Source organism: Daphnia pulex, chromosome 2, assembly GCF_021134715.1.
Source record: "Daphnia pulex isolate KAP4 chromosome 2, ASM2113471v1".
NCBI lineage: Eukaryota > Metazoa > Arthropoda > Branchiopoda > Diplostraca > Daphniidae > Daphnia > Daphnia pulex.
The window spans coordinates 10,813,893-10,834,919 of NC_060018.1; the positions used below are offsets into that span (position 1 = coordinate 10,813,893).

Genomic DNA, 21,027 nt, shown 5'->3' on the forward strand with positions numbered 1-21,027 from the left:
CTTACCCTGTTGACTAGACTTTTAGCAGGGTAAGTGAATATGAAAAATCAATGAATAATACATTTTTGATCACTTACAGACGCCAATTAACACACTCTCTTTTTTTACATTGACATGTATACGTCTAATTGTGGGTATATGCCAGTTAGGTTTTGGACTGGCGCAGGTCTTAAATAACGTTATTTTTTAACGAAAGTTGGTATAACTATTAAGTACCAAGTAATAATTAATGTATTAAGCGTTGGATTGAAAAAATTAAAAAAAACTTGAGTTTTTGCAAAAAAAGTCAAATTTTTTCGGGTTTTTTTCAGTTTTTTCGTCAGCGCGGGTGCTAAAATTAATTTTTTTTTTTATTTTTTTTACAGAACTTATTTTTTAAGTAACACGCAAGATATACTAAGCGTCCCCCGCAAAATTCAAAAAAAAGTGTAAAATGAAACAGCCTAGGGTGCTATGGGGATGAAGTGGCGTGTACAGAGATAATGTGATGTTTAACATGGGCTATTGCACAAAGTTTGAAAATCTATTAGTTATTGTGTCAGATATTCAATAGAACTTCGCACGTATTGCTTGAAAAACACATTCTGGTATGAACTGTGAAGCAAACAATTGATGAAACGAGCGCCATGGTTGTTTTGTGTTTTCTACAAATGTTTTGATGATGAATTTGAAATTTGTCTTCTAACTTTTTATTTGCATAATTTTATTCTATATATTCTTATTACAGTTTCACTAAAGCCAGTTCAACCTTTTACTTATGGTCGGGAAACACATGCAAAATTCTTCTTAATGTTATTGAACCCTATTGCATTAAACAATGATTCTTTATCAACATTTTTAAAATTTATCCACATTCCATTTAGATTACCTGTGTTCTATAGATTGACTGTGTTATCTAATTACTATGAAAAAAGTTTAGACGCATAAATGTATAAATTTTGATATGTCAAAACTAAACAATTTTAGAAATGCAACAAATGGTTAGTAATTATGGTTAGAGACAACAGGAAAATCTCTATTAGTAATCCAATCACAGATTCAATAAAACTTCGCACAAATGGTCGAAAAAAACATTCTGGTATGAACTGAGAAGGAAATGTATGATGCAATGAGCACCATATTGTTTATTCGACAATTTTTTTTATGATGAACTTCAATTTGTATTACCTAATTTTTACGTTCCCATCACAGATTCACTAAAATCAGTTCAACTTCGCACATATCATCGTAAAACACAAGGAAAAAATTCTAAATGTTATTGAAACTACATATTCTATTTAGATTACCTGACACTGTGTTTTGTCTTCACCAATAAAAATGTTCAATTCAGTCAAATTAGACTTTACTGCCTTTTCTAACATTTCCCACTTCTTTATATACATATTGTTGAATCCATTTTGTGGATAGTTGAATAATTTTGTAAAAAATAAAAAAAAAAATTTTAGTTGATGGCTCAATAAAGATAGTCAAAAAAATATTTACTCGTATTCAATCTTTGCATTCAACTGTAATAGATATAAACGCCTTTTTTAGCAATAAAGAACTTGTCGATTTTGAAAAATTGGTTTACCAGACGTTCTTTCTGCTTCAACATTCAGGCTGAATACTGAAAATCTCCACTAATCTCATCATGAACGATGGTCGTTTGCACAATGTGTGATCAAATTTGTCGGGAAAGCAAACTGATGCTATTTACTGTAGACGATCTTCCTTCCAATTTTTTCATAGCATTTTCCTGAAACCTAGAGTCAAAACCAACGATAATGCAATTTTACATACTCATTTTTGCAGTCAGTATACCGTTGTTCAAAATTTTCACCAGAGTGGGGTGTGATTTCGGAATTTGTTATCATCACTAAGAGGTTTTGAATTACACTGAGACGATTGTATACAACCAAGTGATTTGTGCTGTGTTCCCAAACTACACATCTAAAAATCTGGATGACTCAAATTGATTTACGCGGGGACTACGCCTAAATTCGCTATTGCTCAAAGGGACTAGATTGGCCAACTGCCAACGGCAAGATAGATTATCATAACTAACGGGGAGTTCAAACTGATTTTGTGCCTGCCTTTTCTCTGTTCTCGTGATGTCATGCCAGGCTAATCAATTTTGTTTTGAGCCACAACGGTGGCTGGGTGCACATGTGAAAGTCATTATATTTCATACTTGACTTTGGTTGTTGACATTAATAGAGGCTCGAAATAATGTGTGAAATGTACCATACGATATTAAACATTTTCCTGTTTTTCAAGTTTATTGCATCAGGAACAATCCAGCAAACAACTCTCGGGTCAATAACTAGAACTGTTGGCCGGATAATATGAGGATGAAGGAGAACGCTGGGTCGCAGTGGACTGACGGCACATATCAGGTAAAGAAATTCAGCTGCTCTTTCATTATTAGCATGTTAGGATGACGTATAGAATCCAATGGTAAGCCAAGTTGGATACACCTTTTATGGGCATGCACTACGTTGGTTTAATACTTTAGGGGACAAATTCTGATGATATACACTACCAGAAATCAGTATGCAACAGAGTTATCAGGCTACGGTAGTTATCGATTCGTTTTTTTTTCAGCTGGCTTTTCTTTTCTCCCGATAGTTTTGTTCAAGTTTTATTATCTTTAGGCTGCATTTTCTCGAGTTTTGGCAGTTAAAAAAACAAATATGAGTGAGAGATTCAGTTTCTGTTGCCATTATAATTTTGTTGACACAATCAGTTTCAACGAAAAGTGACGAGTAATTGTTGAGCAACAGATAAGATTAAACATTGAGACTTTGGATGCTGCTTGCGTCACGTTAATCAAACATGATGTAGCCCTGAGCTTGAAGAGATCTACAGACAGTAAATGGGAAAAATGATTAGAAAGACGACTAAAAAAGTTATTGCTACGGGTAATAACCGGTAATATTGGCTAAGATCAAAACATAATTCCAACATAATATTTCCATTGACTTTTTTTCGCAAAATGTTGAACTAATCAATGTGGATTCAATGCCAATGCCAACCGCCATTATCGACCAACAGCAAAAGCCCAACAATTTGCAGTAGATTGGTTTTATTGTAATGTTGGCACACCAGATGGAGGGCATCGTCTCCTTCGCTTGTCTTGCAATGGACTTCGATTTTTTGATCGATAAAGAGTCGAACAATGTCGAATAATTTTCGATTGTGATAATATGTGCAAGCTAAATGAAGTGCATTTCATCCGTCCTTGTTCGTCCAGTTGATGTCGATTCCCTTATCCACAAGCAATTGAACCATTTCATCGAGATTGTCGTTTGAGTAATGGCGACACAAGAGGAGAAGCGCATTCCATCCGTCCGTGTTCTTGCTAGTGGCGATGTAAGCTTGCTGGCCAAGCCACAGTCGAAGAATGTCCAGAAGCAGTCGACGGTCTCTTCGATAATGTTGGCAAAGGTATAGCAGGGCCTTGCTTCCGTGCATTTTAATTCCATTCTTGTTGTAGATGAATAGACGTGACATCACTTTTGTTTCGAGGGTTTCCTCTTCGTCAGTTATTACTGTCAAAGCCAAGGCGAACGACTCGTCTCCGCCGACATTATTGGCGTTTTCCTTGATCAATGCGACAAAAATGTCGATAGCCGTTTCTATTCTATTCAAAGTTGCGCCATCATTGTACCAATTTAAATGATTATAAGGCTCGTCATTGTTTTCCTCTCCTTCTGGGCGATTTTGAATGCCGTTCAAAATTGCCAATGAATGCTTGACATCTCCATTGCTGATTTCGTGTGTTTGTTGTTTCATCTGTTCTGGAAAAAAAGTCGAGACTTTCCAGAAAAGTCAAGAAGGGAATTTCAAAGCCAAATTGAATCGATGAATCGGACACCATTTGATTTTGCATTCTCATTATGTCAGGGAAAAAGAGAACATTTTCCGGCTTGATTGAGTTGTTGGCGACAGCAGCATTCCCTTTTCCATTATCCGGGTTTGGAATTTTTTTCATTTCTTTTTGAATTTTGTCTTGAAATCTCTTAATTTTGCAAAGTTCCTGGGTCCTCTGTTTGAGCCACTGTTGCAGATTTCGTTTGTGAAATGAAAATTGGTGGTCATCTTTGATGCGATTCAGCCACTGTTTGGCTCGATCGGTATTTTCCGTTTCTGCTTGGCCGCTACGAATGTCGACGAGCATTTTCTCCAGTATCTTCTTGAGTTGATAGCGGAACAAAGTGAAAAATTCCACGCAATCTTGCAGCTTCTCGTAGAAGGGCTTCCACCACGTTAACGGAACAAGACATACGGAAATTTAAGTTTGCTGAGATCAATCAGAAAAAGGTTTCTTTTGAATAAAGAGGAAAAAAAAAACAAAACAGGGCGAACCTTCTTTTATTTTTCCCCCTTTTTTTTATTTGACATTTGAAAAGGGGGTCACTGGGGATAATTTCTTCATCCTCCATCCCTTCTTCTATCTTACCATCCATTTCGTCGACGGAAAGTACTTCCTGGATTGTTTTTCCGGATTCAGAATACAGTTTTTTCGAGATATTATTACGACCGGTCTCCGATGTACGTTGTAGGTGGATGATAAAGCGGATCTATTGGAGATCCAGTCCTTCCAAGATATCTTTGGTAAGGCTGTAAAATTTTTCTTGAATCCTTATATCGAATGTTCGGAACTGTGATTGTGTATCACAGGAAGCCAAAACCCTTGCCGCATTCCATCTGCAGAGTCCGTCAATAAGAAAATCCTGGAAATGCAAGTCGTTGGTTGCAGTTCCTAAAAAAATAAAGTAAAGAAATAAAAATGACAAATCAGTCGAATTTTAAGGCCTTTTTCCTACCAGGAATGAAGTTGTTTACATGTAAATGGAAACTTTATAACGACGTCGTTCCTCTGCCACATCGGTAAATAGGAAGTTGGATTTTTTCTTTAGTTAAATCACCCGTCTTGGTGTACAACTGAATGTTTTTCGGATCTTGAAGGCAACTGGCGTGTTTTTTTCGACCTCCCAAACATCAATAGCATCTTTGCGTAAGATAGAAACACCTAGGCTGTCGGTTATACCGGTGAGAGACGTGACTAACTCATACAGCAATGCTGTTGTCGTACTTATTCGAGTCCACGTGGGAAGATTAATACTACATCACCAAGTTTAGCATAAAGGATATTGGAAATTAAGGACGAGGTATATGTACTTACAATTTCTTACTTTACATTTTCGACAATATCGTATTTTTCCTTTCAAAACTTTACTTTTGATACACGTTTACTTGTAAAAATGAAATGATTATTGTGTGACTGTTGTTTGGGCTCGGCGGGTAGAGATAGGTGTCAGCAGTTTTGGTGTTTGGAAGGCGTTAGTGTTGCAAAACTTAATTGGTGATGGCCACTACATTTTTTTTTAATTGTCGTAGGAGAAGGTGTTTCATTGTTTTAGCTATGTCTTTCTATAAGGAAATTGCTGAAGATTATGTGTCGAGAATGAAAAAAGAATATTTACAGGAATGCTGCGAAGAACACGAGATTGCATTTCAGACACTTCCAACAAATGTAGGTTGTTTTTTCCTTTTGCTTAACAATTTGTAATTACATTTTTTTTTAAGATTGTTGTTTTATTCAAAGACATCTTTGAGATAGATTATTCAATTTTTATTCTCAGACAACGTATGTTAGCAATTCATCATTGCACTCCATATGGAATTTTTTTATTGTAATTATCTGTATCTGATGGATTAGAAGAAGCTGAAATAACCATGAGTGAACCCAAAAACAGGGAGTTTTTCGAATAACTAGTGGTAAGCAGCTGTAGTGTAGTAAGAATCCATCTGTTATTGTAATTTTTTTTGTAATGTCGTAGAGCACAGATGAGGATTTTTTACATATGTGCTTCCTCTTCGTGAAGTGTACCGAAATTGCTGCCACCAAAAGGCAGAAAAAAGTGCTAGAAAAGATTGCGGAATTGCGACAAAACTGTCAGGACCTTATTGGTATGAATGAAATTCAATTTAATATTGTAATTACTAGTGATGTTTTGTTAGTGTTATTGTTCCACACGTTACCGTTATCCGTTAAGTGAACTAAAAACCCAAAACGTCCGTTAACGGACTTTCCACTTTATTCGTTATCGTTAACGTATCGTATCGTTATATTTTATATTTAATCAACAATTTCAATATTTAAACCACTATAAAACACCACTATATTTTTTAAAGACTGTAAATTTCCTTTTTGTTTAGATCAATTAAAAGATTTAGATCAAGAATTGACCAATAACAACGATCCTCCATTCAAAGTAGCCAAAATTTGAAAATGAAAGAAGATGGTGATAAGAAAACAAACAGACTGATTTTTTGTCAGTATTCGAGCGAAATTTTTGTATTTGCCGCAAATTATTCTGCACACATTAAAAAGAAAATTTACCATGAGTATAAAAAAAAGTGAAATTGTACGTTGATGAAGTACAGGTATGTCTGGCATTTTATTAATTTTTTGGTTTCCGTGTTTATAGACCTTTCTCGAATATTTTTCTAATATTTTTTGGAACAAACATAATAGTACAGCGTACAGCGGAAATGTAGGTGGAAGAAGAAAGGAAGAAAATGAAGAAATGACGGAAACTGTTATGTTGGCCACAGCGACCGCCATTCCTCCCGATTCTACTAATCCTACACAATTGCCCAAAGGCAATCGCAAAAAAATTGTTGCAAAAAAATGCAGTCACTGCTGCTAATCCATCAGTTCCCCCAACTACAAATCCGACATGTCATGGTTGGCTGGTTGCTGGATGACAGGAAGATCACCAGGCTTCTCGCGGGCACTCTCCAACAACTTTCGGCGAATTCGATGACTATTTACCGTGTCATGTTCGACAATTCGCCCGCTCATCTTCATCTAGAACCGACATTGAGCGAGCCAGACAACACCCAGTGGTTGTTATTTCCACGTCAGCAACACAACATCTTCCCGAAGTCAATCATTCCCCATGTCCACCAAGCCCTGAAAATGAAACGCCAGCGGTTCCGACCGCCGTGGCCGAAGCAATCCATCACTTTCCCAATAGTCTTAATCCAGTATTGTCCATCGTCTTGTTGATTAATTTTCTCCAGGATGTAATATCCACACAGGTAAATTTCATTCAGTTTTGATTTAAATTCACCCACTAATTCATGTTTTACTGAACAGGTGGACATTATAGGGTAAAACAGCGAATGCCGGACAGCGATCCGACTTATGGCGTTTGTGTGTAAACCCGAAATGCGAATTTCCGGACAAAACGCGAATGCCCCGGACATTTTTTCGAATTCCGGACAGAAATATTTTTAAAAACTAATTATATCAATCGATGCAGTTTTTAATTCTTAGTAAAATTGCTTAAGACATATAGTACAGTGCAATGAAAGTATTTTGAGATATTTCGATTAAAAAATCAAAACATTGAGCGGGGAGCTGCGGTAAAACCTCGAAAGATGATAAAAATTAAGAACTTCCAAAAAGATGAGAAATAAACGGAATGATACACACTAACATAGCGAGAAATTTTTTTTTAACAATGAAACGTCGAAGCAATACAATATACGAAGGTTCCCCAATTTCTATCATGAGCTCAATTAAATTGGCTACAGGATGACAAAAAAACGAGGATGTAAATGTAATGAATGGAGAAATCTTTGACTCACGCACTAATGCAACAAAACTATTTTATTTAAATATTGCTAGTTTCATATTGCTCATATAACCTCTATGGTCTAATGGTTAACAGCCTGGGCTGGCAACCCGAAGTATCGAGGTTCAAATCTCGGCGAAGTCAAAAAGATTTTTCAAAGAAAATGGATATTTCAAATGTTAAACTACTGTAGCATCAGTAACTGCAATTCCACGTTTACAGTTTACAGTTTTCGGTTACATGTTTCAAAACAGAAATCAATGTCTCGACCTAACGATAGAACAGCTAATCCCACGGATACAACCGATATCACTGTGGTGTAGTGGACATCAACCTAGGCTGTCACTAAAAGGGGATTAAGGATTAAGGAAGATTAGGGTTCAAATCTCGATAAAGTCGAAAAAAGATTTGTAATCCATTTTGAAGAATAAAATTGTTAAAAAGCTTCTGGAGTTGAGGAACTGGAAGATCGGTGGTAACTCTTCACGACCGTGAAAAGATCGTGATGACTGTGGGGAGGACAAGGGGAGAAGATAGAGATCATCCAGAGCTTCAAAATAAGTATAATGTCACATTTTTAAATGTTCCTCGACTTCTTCGTAGATGACTTACTGTTAAAAAAGGAGGCTAGGAAATTTTTCATGGTCAAAATATCTATTAGAAACGAAAAAAAAACACTAAACCAAAAGAAGTAATTATGAAACAAAATTTAATCCGTATTGGCAGATTATGATCTTCTCGGCGAAAAACTACGGTATAAAGCTGTCAGAACACAACTTAATAAGAAAAAGAGAATAACAAATTCTTGAACAACTCTTGTAATTTAACAATAACAGAATGAAACTAATAAACCACGTTAAATGTCAACAAAAGTTATTTTTTTGTCAGATGATTTTACAGTGTAAGAAGTTTGGTACGCCTTGAGATCGGCAACCACAAAGGTAGTCCCGTCAGGCTTTCTACCACCAACAAAATTGTAGGAATCTATATCGGTCTGGACTGGGATGGGAAGAGGAATCTCAATAACTCCTTGAGGAATAGCATCGATTGAATCACGGTTGCTCTCTAATTCATTTTTCAATGCAATTAGTTTTGGGTGCAATGGGGAGATTTTTTCGTTTTTTATGGTAACTTTAGAAAACATACAATCAATGTCGTACATCAAAGGGGGCCAATTATATTTAATAATGGCTGTTGAAGAGCCAGGGCCGTTGCCAGCCAAAGAGAATTCTGACTCGGACCCTGAGCCTCCTGGTAGAGACATAACAATGAAGACCTTCTCTTGTTGGGTGTCAGGGTCCTTGTACACCACGGTGACAAGTGCAGGCTGATTGTGATGAACAATTTGCAATTGTCGGCCCTCTAAATCATTCTCGTCGGTGTCATTAGTGACAGTTGACGATCTTGGTCGCTTTGACAATCCAGAGGGACCACTCGCACAAAGAGAATCGTCTTCAACTTCATTTGACACTAAAATAAATGTTCAATTCCCAGCTTTATACCGTAGTTTTTCGCCGAGAAGATCATAATCTGCCAATACGGATTAAATTTTGTTTCATAATTACTTCTTTTGGTTTAGTGTTTTTTTTTTTCGTTTTTAATAGATATTTTGACCATGAAAAATTTCCTAGCCTCCTTTTTTAACAGTAAGTCATCTACGAAGAAGTCGAGGAACATTTTAAAAATGTGACATTATACTTATTCTGAAGCTCTGGATGATCTCTATCTTCTCCCCTTGTCCTCCCCACAGTCATCACGATCTTTTCACGGTCGTGAAGAGTTACCACCGATCATCCAGTTCCTCAACTCCAGAAGCTTTTTAACAATTTTATTCTTCAAAACGGATTACAAATCTTTTTTCGACTTTATCGAGATTTGAACCCTAATCTTCCTTAATCCTTAATCCCCTTTTAGTGACAGCCTAGGTTGATGTCCACTACACCACAGTGATATCGATTGTATCCGTGGGATTAGCTGTTCTATCGTTAGGTCGAGACATTGATTTCTGTTTTGAAACATGTAACCGAAAACTGTAAACTGTAAACGTGGAATTGCAGTTACTGATGCTACAGTAGTTTAAACATTTGAAATATCCATTTTCTTTGAAAAATCCTTTTGACTTCGCCGAGATTTGAACCTCGATACTTCGGGTTGCCAGCCCAGGCTGTTAACCATTAGACCATAGAGGATATATTAGCAATATGAAACTAGCAATATTTAAATAAAATAGTTTTGTTGCATTAGTGCGTGAGTCAAAGATTTCTCCATTCATTACATTTACATCCTCGTTTTTTTGTCATCCTGTAGCCAATTTAATTGAGCTCATGATAGAAATTGGGGAACCTTCGTATATTGTATTGCTTCGACGTTTCATTGTTAAAAAAAAATTTCTCGCTATGTTAGTGTGTATCATTCCGTTTATTTCTCATCTTTTTGGAAGTTCTTAATTTTTATCATATTTCGAGGTTTTACCGCAGCTCCCTGTCAAAAACTGTTTTCGTCTGCCAAGACTTTTCGACCTGGGATCAAAACGACTTAACAACATAAAATTAATATTTTGAAAATCCCTTTCGTTTACTAAATTTCACAAGAACAAATAGGCCTAGAATTCTAAAACAAAAAACGAAATTGAAATCCGTATTGGAATTCTGGAGAAATTAAAGTAGAAAGTCGCCCATACGTGACGCGAATGTCCGAAAACCACCGAAATTTGAAAATTTTCTTAGAATTTCTAAGTTAAGATTTTTATAGAAAAATTGGTATCAATAAATGTAGAATTAAGTCCTCTTTATGTCTAGCTGCATAATGGTAACATGACGTTAATATAATTCGTCTAATTAATGAAGGTTCTTTTCCCATAAAGCCCTTGATGCGAATTCTGGACAGCAGACGGAAAAAATATGACTAACACTGCATTACTCTTTATCCGTAGTATCTATAACAATATAGCACAGCGGTATAACATCTGCCTACCATGCGGAAGGACTGACGTTCGATACCTGCAAAGGGTAAATCTTCATTAAAAGATTTAGTAAAATCTTTTAGTCGTACATGCAATTAGAAATGCAAAGCAAGCAACAGACATATTGAAACAAAAATAATATGGACATCAGCTAGGTTCATACGTAATAATGGCTTCTACTTAAACCATAAATATATTCAATAATACATAATTGTAACAATTATTGAAATAAGTAAAATAATCTTAACTGTTACCATCACGCTATTTCATTTTAACGTTATTGCAGTTATGAGATTTGAACGTTCAACCTTCACGTTTACAAGCGGACCTTAACCCACACTGCCATAACGATACTTGTCTAAAACTATAAAGATCGATTAGCGAGCGGACTATGTAGTCTGTCCGGAATTCGCATCATGGCTCCTTATGGGAGCAAGACTGACGCTACATATAAGTGATTTTGAAAAAAAATTTACGCCCTTCGAACATTTTTGGGGGAATTTCAAGCAAAATGGGGTTACGGGCATGGGAATTAAATTAAAAATCACAAAGACTTTAATTATTTTACAATAAGAAACATTCCGGACGAAAGATACACCATTTTGGGGAATGGTAGTCATTATAAAACTAACTGCTCGATTTTTTTCGAAAATTTTTTCACTAAAATTACTGAATTATTACGCCTTATAAAAATATTGATAAACAAGTGGAACGGGAAAGAAAAATTATGACGACAGCTTTTTTGGATCTGCTAAGATTCGATCCTCTTGTCGCTCAAATCTTTTTTTTTTTAATAATGGAAAAACTCTACAAAAAAACTTATAAACATTGCACATCAATCGATTCGCCTTACAATTCTGCGTCGATTGATGTATAGACATATTAAAAAACAGAAAATCGAAATTTTTCAAAATTTTCTGTCCGGAATTCGCGTCAGCTGTCCGACATTCGCATTTTGGCCTGTTTTCTATTTTCATCGATATTTAAGAAAATTCTTAAAAATAACGACAAAACCTTATATAATATTGTAGATCTTTCAATTCTCTATCGATTGATATAATTAGTTAAGGGATTTTTCTTGTTTTAACCTTAGAAATTCCTTACCCCGTAAAATATGTTTACTAACTGACAACACAGAGCCAAAGTTGTCAGCCGTATAGAAAAATTGAGAAATTTCATTTCATGATAACTCAATTAATACAGCGTATTTTTAGATGCCCTTTGGCTCAACTGTGTATCCCCTGTCATATTTTGAAATTCATTCATTAGTTTTCGTTAATATTTCGTCGTTTTTTTATAATTGTAAATTGAAAAAATCGACTTTTTTGTCCGGCATTCGCGTATCCGAGATGCTGTCCGGAATTCGTTGTTTTACCCTAATGCCATTCTAGGACATGGAGGGTAGATTTTACGGAATGCCTGAGGCTTTGAATGGAATGAGAGATAATTTGAGAAATTTCGCCCGTCAAAGAATCTTACCTTCCGGTGATGATTTTTCAGACCCTTCCATCCAACAGGCGGTCATGACATTTGTCAAACAAGCCTTGCCCTCATTCCAGACAGTTGCCGTAAGACAAGATTGATATATTTTACATTTCATGTGTTGACTAAAAAGTTCTTTGGTTTTAGGCCGAAGCCAGCATTCGTCCCGATGTCGATTTTGTGGCTACCATGTCTAATGTTGTCGAACAGTGTCTTGTCAACGTGATCCAGTTAATTAGAAAACCAGGTATCGTTTAAATTATACTTGAAATTCAAAGGCGATTGAATTTTATTTTATTTCAGGTGAAAATGTAAATTTCGGCCAATTGATGCTACATGAAATCCGCCAAACTTTGATTACCGCTGCCGCCTTAGCCCACCCGTACGCGACAGATAGCTTAAAAGTGCTTTTTTATTTTTTTCCCCGTTTCCCAAGCTTACGTTAGCTTACATTAGCTTGTATTGTATATAGTAGCCAAAGAGTTAGGTTTTTTTTGCTTGACGTAGCTAGATTTTTTTTATTCCGTCGATGATTTTTTCTGTCAAGCTTTATTCAGCTGAAAATTACTTGTATTTTACCAGGCAGACTTAAACTCGGGTCATACTTTTTGTTAGTAAGCTTGAACTTACTTTTACTTTTTCTTCCTAGGTTTTCATTCTTCTTAAAGTTACTTGAAATCGCTTGAAATAATAAAAGTAATGAAAATAAAAGCTTGGGTAAGCTTTCGTTTTATCATCTAGGGAAAAAATAAGCTGAAAACAGCTAAAATTTTCTTTTTGTTTTTATGCTATATAATTCTTATGTTAATGTAAGCTTATTCTATGCTATGATTAGAAAAGTAACGATTATATAAGCTGAACACAGCCGAAAACAGCTAACTTTTATCCTAATCAATAATCAGCATGCTGCTGCAATCAATATGTACATCATCTGCTCCCTTAATCTAGATTCTATAATTTAAATTATTATTTTTACCGTTAAATTGACTATTTTATAGTCTAATTTCTTACGGATATACCCTGCGCTTTTTTTCTATAAATAAAAAATAAAATACGTATATAAATTGCAAGTAGGCCTATTTTTAATAAAAACATGCAAGCCATATAAACTTAGGCTTAATATTACATCGAGTAATATATTCAATAAAAAATTTTAAAAGTAATTTTAATAAGTGATAGATGCATTAAAAGGATTAAGGGAAAGAGAAAAAGAAGAGAAGAGAAAAATATATCTGGTGTAATTTTGGTAGGATTCGTTATTGAAAATTTGATTATATCAAATAATGCCACAACAGGACCAACGGTGACCATCAACAAAGAACGCAGCAACCCCTCATCACATCAGTAACTGGATAGGTGACCCGAAATTTACGAAAAAGCTTAGAAATAAAAAAGTAAGCTTAGTTTAGCTTAGAGAAAGGTGCGCGCGCGCCATTTCTTTATTTCCCCTTTTTTTCTAGAATAGATGAGAGTAAGCTGAATCAAGCTTCAGAAAAAACAGCAATTCTTAGCTCACCACGGAACCAGCTACGTTTAGCTTACATATTTCATGGTTCTGTGTGTTGCAAAGTTAAGCTTACTAAGTTTTTAGTTAACAAGGGATTTTTTCCATTTTTCTAAGCTGAAACAAGCACTTTTAAGCTATCTGTCGCGTACGGGCACAACTGTTTCGCTAATGGCTCAAACTAATGTTGAACTGGACAAACTTGCTTTGGCATCGGTGAATAGAAATTCCGGACTATGTCTTAAACAATCGGAATTGGATGAAGTGGTTCGTCTGTACAAAGATCTATTAGAGTATGACAAACGGCCGCTTCAATTTGACAAAACTTAAAAACCTTCAAATGGTCGTTTTGAACGTTCCAAAGAGGAACCGAGTAGTAGCCATGTCAACGTGGAAAATATGAAACGGTGTTTTCTATCCGGAGGCGCCCCTTCCCATTTATTGCCAGGAAAAAGCCATCTAGTGGAAGCAATATGCTCCCGTCTCTGCATCAAAATTGTATCAGGAGAGAAAAATCCCTACGTTTCTAGATTCGCCAAAATTACCCAGCAGTACACCATCATCTGAGAGCGTGTCATGAACAACGAAACAATATTACAGCAAACTGCTGTATGGCGCTTTATCAGATAAATGAAACCACTCTCACCAATTCGTATTTAACTTTTTGAAAACAATTTCAATTGTCCTTTATTAATTCTCATGATTTCTCATTCTAAGTACAAAAAACGAGGCCAGGAGAAAATAAATTGCTTGTTCAAGGAGTTTCATTGCCGTCCACAAATCTTTGCTTTACTGAAGAGTTGCTCCCTGCAATGCAACATTGCTCGAGCCACTTGCCGACAAACCAATTAATTTTCATTGAGCCGAAAAATGCCTCAAGGATGGCTAAAGTATGGCAGCGTAAAGATGTGCCGAACTTCTCTAGCATCACCATTCCTGAGAACATGCTAATCGATGGGTAGATATTTTCATTTTCTTCCCGTCCTGTTCTTGGGAAACTGATGTGACATCAGTTATGTCTAGTCATTCGCCTTAACCTTTGTAAAGAAAATGGTTTATTTGTGTCAGAATAGTGATTCGAACCTTCACCTAAAGAACGGGACTGCGACCTAAACGCAGCGCCTAAGAACACTCGGCCATGCAATACCAAATATATTTTATATCATTCATATATAGTTAAAGAATTAGCTTTTGGGGGAGGAGCCCCCAGTCGTTTTGTAGAAAATTCCTACCAATAATGCTTAATCGTACTACTGATTTCATGGAATACTCATGGAATACACATGATTAAACAGAATTAGAGGAACAGGGGGTAAATCCAAATTAAGAGTGAACCGTCATCCACTAATCTTGTCTAAATGAGAGCCCATCATTGATTGAAAGTTTCATACCCCAAAATTCATCCCTGGGATCAGCAGAAACTAGGTATGGAGATTTCAAAGAAGAAAATCTTAATTTGGGCACAGGACGTGTGGCTCAATGGATAAGGCGCATGCCTACGGAGCAGGAAATTCCAGGTTCGATCAATGGCACGTTCAGTCGTTTTGTAGAAAATTACTACCATTAAACTTAATCAGGTTACTGACTCCAAGGATATTCATGGAATACACATGATTAAACAGGATTACAAGAGCAGGAGTAAATCCAAGTTTAAGGCAAACCATCAGCCCTCATCCAATAATCTTGTCTATATTGAAAGCCTATTAAGTTGAAAATGTTATACCCCTAAATTCATCCCTGGGATCCGGAGAAACTAGTATGGAGATTTCAAAAAAGAAAATCTTGCTTACGGCACAGGATGTGTGGCTCAATGGATGAGGCGCCTGCCTATGGAGCAGGGGATTCCAGGTTCGATCCCTGGCACGTTTGTCGTTTTGTAGAAAATTCCTATTAACAAGGGAATCGCCACTCAAAGAGACCGTTTTGGTGGTTTTTGATTTAGCGGATATCGTCGCTGGGGGTTCTAAAAATAAATAAATAGATGGGTTTTGTGCAAAATTTTTCGCTTAGTCGATTGCTAAAAACCGCAATCGTCTAGCTTTTGCAGTTTGGGAGATATTTAAAAAAAAACTAAGAGGGGGTAGCCAAAATTTTGACTTTTTTGGGTTTTTGTGCAGCAGTTTTCTCGTCAACTGCTGCACCTAAAAATAATCTAATTATTTTAAAATGATGAAATAGCCCGTCTCTTCAAACCTTATTAATATTTTTAAAATATTCGGCTTAGAAGTCGAGATATTAATGATTGAAATTTTGAAAAAAAAATTTCCAAAATTTCTTCGTTTTTTTGCCATGCCGGCCTTCATCCCGTAAGCCACCTAGCGCTCGCGAAAGCAAAATTTCCCCATTTTGCCTTTAGGGTCTGTTGGGGTGGTCTCCCTCATAACGTCAGCCTACACCTATCGAGAGGGGGTGGTCACCCCAACAGACCCTAAAGGTCAAAATAATTAATATACCCATTTTTGCTGCTGTTTCCATTTGGCTGAAGGACGATTCCGACCAATGATGGGTCCGTCACTACTTCACGATGATAGAGCCTCCTGAAGGTGTACGTTGAAGCCCAATGCCCTAAAGCTCTTGACCAGATTGCACTTACCCACCGAGCTGATGATCAGCAAGCCTTCGTTATGAGGACCCCTGAACACCTCTGGTTTCATTATATACGATCGTAGGTACGCAACCGGATTCAGTAGCTAGTCATACAGTCATCAGTCGCAATGAAAAGGACTGCACTGACCCTGATTACTGGGCCTTGCGGAGTCTTCTGAGAGCGAAGGAGATCCTATTTCCCGCGAATACTAATAAATTTAATGAAGCCATGTCCGACGCTCGAAACAAATTGGCCGGAGCCAAGAAAGTCTCTAATTTTGACGCCAATACTGCGCATAGTGGGAGAGAACCATTTTCTTTGCTTTTGCCGTATGACAGAACTGTATCAACATCCCAAACTGAGTCATACTTGGCCGCTTATGGTTTCTTATTATAAATTCCTTTCATTAACAATAACATTTTTGTGTGTTGGCCCACTTGAAAGCCTTCTACCCTTTCTATTGTGGAGGACAGGGCGGATCTATCGATATTGACTGTACTGTATGATTTTGATATGAATTGTTCCGACAAAATAGCTTCTACAACGATTAAATCATTAGACGTTGGATCTGAACCCCTTCCCATACACTAATCTGACCAACTTCGCCAGGCACTATCGTACACGCTGGTCTTATTTGCCATTATGGCCCCCACGAATAGCTCGATCATCTCTCACGAAAAACTCTGCTATCCATAGACCGCCCTGACACCTTCCAGGAGACTAACCGGAAGCCGGGGACGCTGCATAATGGGTTCGTCTCCTCCTTGACCGACTTCAGAAGCCTTTGGCTTGGCCTAAGGACACGAGGGGTATCGCATGCCATGCTCATCAGCGTTGGTAACCACGGCTGAGCCGGCCAAAGTGGGCAGATCAACAAAATTAATGCTTCTTCCCTCTCCGCTTTCACGCAGGCAATCCCCAATGACCAAGAAAGGTGGGAACGCATACGCCCCTGTCAGCTTCACCAAATTCAGTGAAATGCATCCCATGCCCGTCAGGCTCCACAATTGCAGCTGGCATGGCAGCTGTACTTTTCCTGTTCCCCAACATGCCGTCTTCATTTGGAACTCTTGCGCTAGCTGTCACAACAATTACGACTCTTCAGCTCTTGACGCTACGGCTAGATCGTCGGAAGAAGTAGATTCTCACAATTTCAGTCATCTCATGGAAAAAGGTTTTTTTTTAATGTGTCGCCGGCCAGGAATCCATAGTTTTGTTCTCAACCCAAATTGAACCAGCCCCAATTTTTCCAGTGTGGCAGCTCTATTTGTCCTGTTGCAAACGTGCCGTCTACATGCCGAACTCATAGCACGAGCCGTTATAACAATAAAGAATACTCCGATTACAATTACTCTCCATCTAAGAATCGGTTGGTCTAAACTGGAGGATTTTCCGTCAATGACACGACAGTAGACTCGACGCGGAGAGTTGATTGAGCTGAATATAGGAGACTGGTGATCGAAACAAAACGAAGGCGCTACAGGCAAGTATTGTTTCCTTATTGAACTTGAAATTGAATCATATTTTTTTACCAACGTTATTGGACGTTTAAAGTGTTTTGTACTCAGAGGAAGACGACGACGAAGATAAAATTCATGCATAGTGTCAAAATACTGCAAGCAGTGGAACAGCGGATATGATTTCGTGCGACGATTCCTCCTGTGTAAATGCACGAGTGCGTACCTGACCTACTAATAACCAACTGTGATGACATAAAGCCTCGATTTGATATTCGTGACTCTTTTCAGAAATTGTCTCGTTCTGTCAAGTTTTGAACTCAGCAGTGACGTTTTTTTCTCAAGTCACTTTATTTTTTCTTAAATATAACTCCAAATTCTCTTTATCAAACCTTTTGTCCCCTTGACTGATTTTTTCCCATTGGTTGTACTATTTCGAAATTTATAGTATCCGAATAAGATCTTTTCACGTTTGACGTGTATACCAAATGGTAACGCTTATTATTTTATTTCAAATCGTTATGTTCGTGGATTCTAAGCAATCTTTTCTCGGTCGCTACTTATTGAAAATTATGTTTACCAGGTTGCGAGTGTGCCTTTGAGGAATTATATCGTTAATTTGTTTAGTACAATCTAGAATGTCTCAATGAAGCTAGGTGTTGTGCAGTGAACGAAAAATCCACAGAGCCGGTTTATCACGTAAAAGATATCATATACAATTTGCATTTTGCATTATCAAAATAATATTTGCTGACGTATTTGTCCCTTATTGTTGATTTGAATTGTTTACCTAATGAAATAAATCAAATTTAGCATTTTTGAAGATGAACATAGTGGCGAAACAGATGCAGCATGTATTTACAAAGAGTGTGGAGTAAGAATAAAGCAGTAAGCATTACCTAGCAAACGCTTACTAATGGAAAACTGCCTTACTCCTTTAGTATTACTTCGTGCTCTTTGAAAACTGAACAAACAAGAAATCAAGTAAAAAAACAATGTGATTTTTCGGCTACCTAATAATAGCCAATAGTTGTAAATACTAATGGATATCACTATCCAGAAAAATTAAATTAAGTTTAGTTTATTTTTTATTTAATTTTTTTTTCTATTTTGATTATGGATATAAGTTTTCTTGTGAAGTAAAACCACTTCAAATATTTCTGAAAACGTGGATTACTTAAAATTTTTCCGTCCCACCATTAACACCCGACTTTATATTAATATATCCTTTATGAAAATAGAAACAATCTATTTAAGTAAATGATCCGATACCTTGCTGCTTACGCGAATTTCCGGATAGGCGATAGGCCACTTCGTTTCATGGGGTTAAGTTGTCCTTTTTCGGGAAACCGTTCCCCCTGGAATTCTTTGCACATTCCCCCTGAAATCCCAATCAATGCCAATCACAAGCTTACCCCGAAATCTCAATTTACGCCCCTTTGAATTTAAATAATTTTCTTCCACAGGTTTAAAGGCCTTGAGATTACCCTTGTTTAAGTTAATTTGCCTTCATAATTTGCCTTCATATTTGCTTTTAACCATCACTTTGACCTTTTTTTGTCTGTAGACGTTTGTGTGTGTACTATTTACTATATGTCCTATCAAAGTTTGTCTTGTGTCTTCATGTACAGAAAAAGAAGTCTAGTTCCTCTTTTTTTTTTCTCCCTACTCTACTGTAGTGAAGTCTAACTCTCACCTTCTCTCGTTCCAATTCTTTTTCCCCATTACAATCAAGGTAATACACAGATTCTAAGAACAAAAAACATTTCATTCATATTTCATTTAAAAGGCTGGCCATGCAACGTTTCTTCTTCTGTCAACTTTCTGTAGTTGGTCGAGAGAGTAATACAGAAATTCTCTTGGCCAGCTATGGATTGTAAGCTGGAACTTGTTCCTTTACATTTTGTCCTGTAGTTGATCAAATGGAATCTTCAATTTATGGTGCAATTTGATTAGTTACTTTGGTGATGTAAACCGAACGTCAATTGACGATATCTAAATCAGGATTCCTGTACCGTAGTCGCTGACAGCAGATAACTCGATCACAAAAGCAGGAAAGTCCTTTTTTGTTAGGTGGATGGCATTTGGAAGTAGTAAATAGGGAAGACGTCAGATTTTGTCTGGGGTGGTTTGGAGAGGTAAATGAATGGTTGTTTGAAATATGTTGATTCAACCGAAAGATGGGTAAAAATTGCTTTTTCTTGCCCTCTAAGAAGACATAGATCAAAACACGGTATTTTCAATCAAAATTTTAACCGAAACGAAACAAAAAATAGAATCCGCGTCGATTTTCAATCCCACAAAAAAAAATGAAAGATAAAAAATTCATTTTTTCGGAAAGGCTGCCTCTCTTGATTCTAGAATATGATTTTTAGTAGAAAAATTAATTTAATAAGGATGCTTGTAATTCATTTTATCATGTTAAGTTAATGCTAGGCAAAGTTGAACATTATTGAACATTTATAAAGATTTAGTTTTTATTACCCGTAAAAAAATCTTAAGAAGGACAGAAATTTTGTTCCGCAGCGCTATAAGCAGCATTAATATTGTTTTTTTTTTGCGAAATAATTATAACCTTTAGATGCAAAAGAAATTATTTTATTAAGCTCAAAGTAAGCTTTATACTAAATTTGAAACGTTACAAATAATCGAGAAAAAATTGGCAATGATTGATCAATAACTAATGGTCAGGCAATCGGCTATTTGAGGGAAAAAAATTACTTCTTTTAAAGAATTCCAATGAGCAATTGTCACGAAATATGATGAGGAAGTAATGAATGATGATTCACTAAATTAACTGGAAGTTACTATGTGGATTTGTTTGATAACAACAAATTTAAGACGATCCGCGATCAGCAAAATGAAATGTACTGCTTTGACGTGCTTGCAACGTTTTCATTTTGCATTAACTGGAAGTTACGATGTGGATTTATTGGTTACAACAAATTTAAGACGACCCAGGACCATCAAAATGAAATATACTGCGGAGTCGGACGTGCTTGGAACGTTTCCCTTTTGGAAAAAAAGAAAAAAAGCAAAACCAAAGTTCTGAATATATTTTACGCAATGAAGGCTTACAGCGCTTGAAGAATGAGATATTTGAAGAAGCAAAATTTCTGGCAGCCTTGAAATACTATTAAGCTTAGATTTCCTTGAGGAATTGGGCGAGGGGTGTCGAAAACAGGTTTGGGGACCGTGAGACGCTCTCATGATCCTCGGATCCCAACGTGACTTATCCAGTGTTCTGTATTTGACGAATAAAATAAAAAAAATACAAAAAAAGCTGCATTTTATTTGTATTTTTGCCTTCTTTAGTGGGCGTATTAAAGTACTTATCCCATTCGACGTACAATTATTTTTTACATGTGAGTTAACTAATTTTTTTAACTATCAACTTTATTTAC

At 36.5% G+C, this 21,027-nt stretch overlaps 1 long non-coding RNA gene across 1 annotated transcript; it reads right to left on the reverse strand.

Moving 5' to 3' along the window:
- Nucleotides 1–1,170: 1,170 nt before the first annotated feature.
- LOC124210049 lies at nucleotides 1,171–1,922 on the reverse strand. Its single transcript, XR_006881133.1, has 3 exons — nucleotides 1,801–1,922; nucleotides 1,571–1,742; nucleotides 1,171–1,505 (listed from the first exon to the last, which is right to left on the reverse strand). It is a non-coding gene; the product is annotated as an uncharacterized LOC124210049 (long non-coding RNA).
- Nucleotides 1,923–21,027: the final 19,105 nt, after the last annotated feature.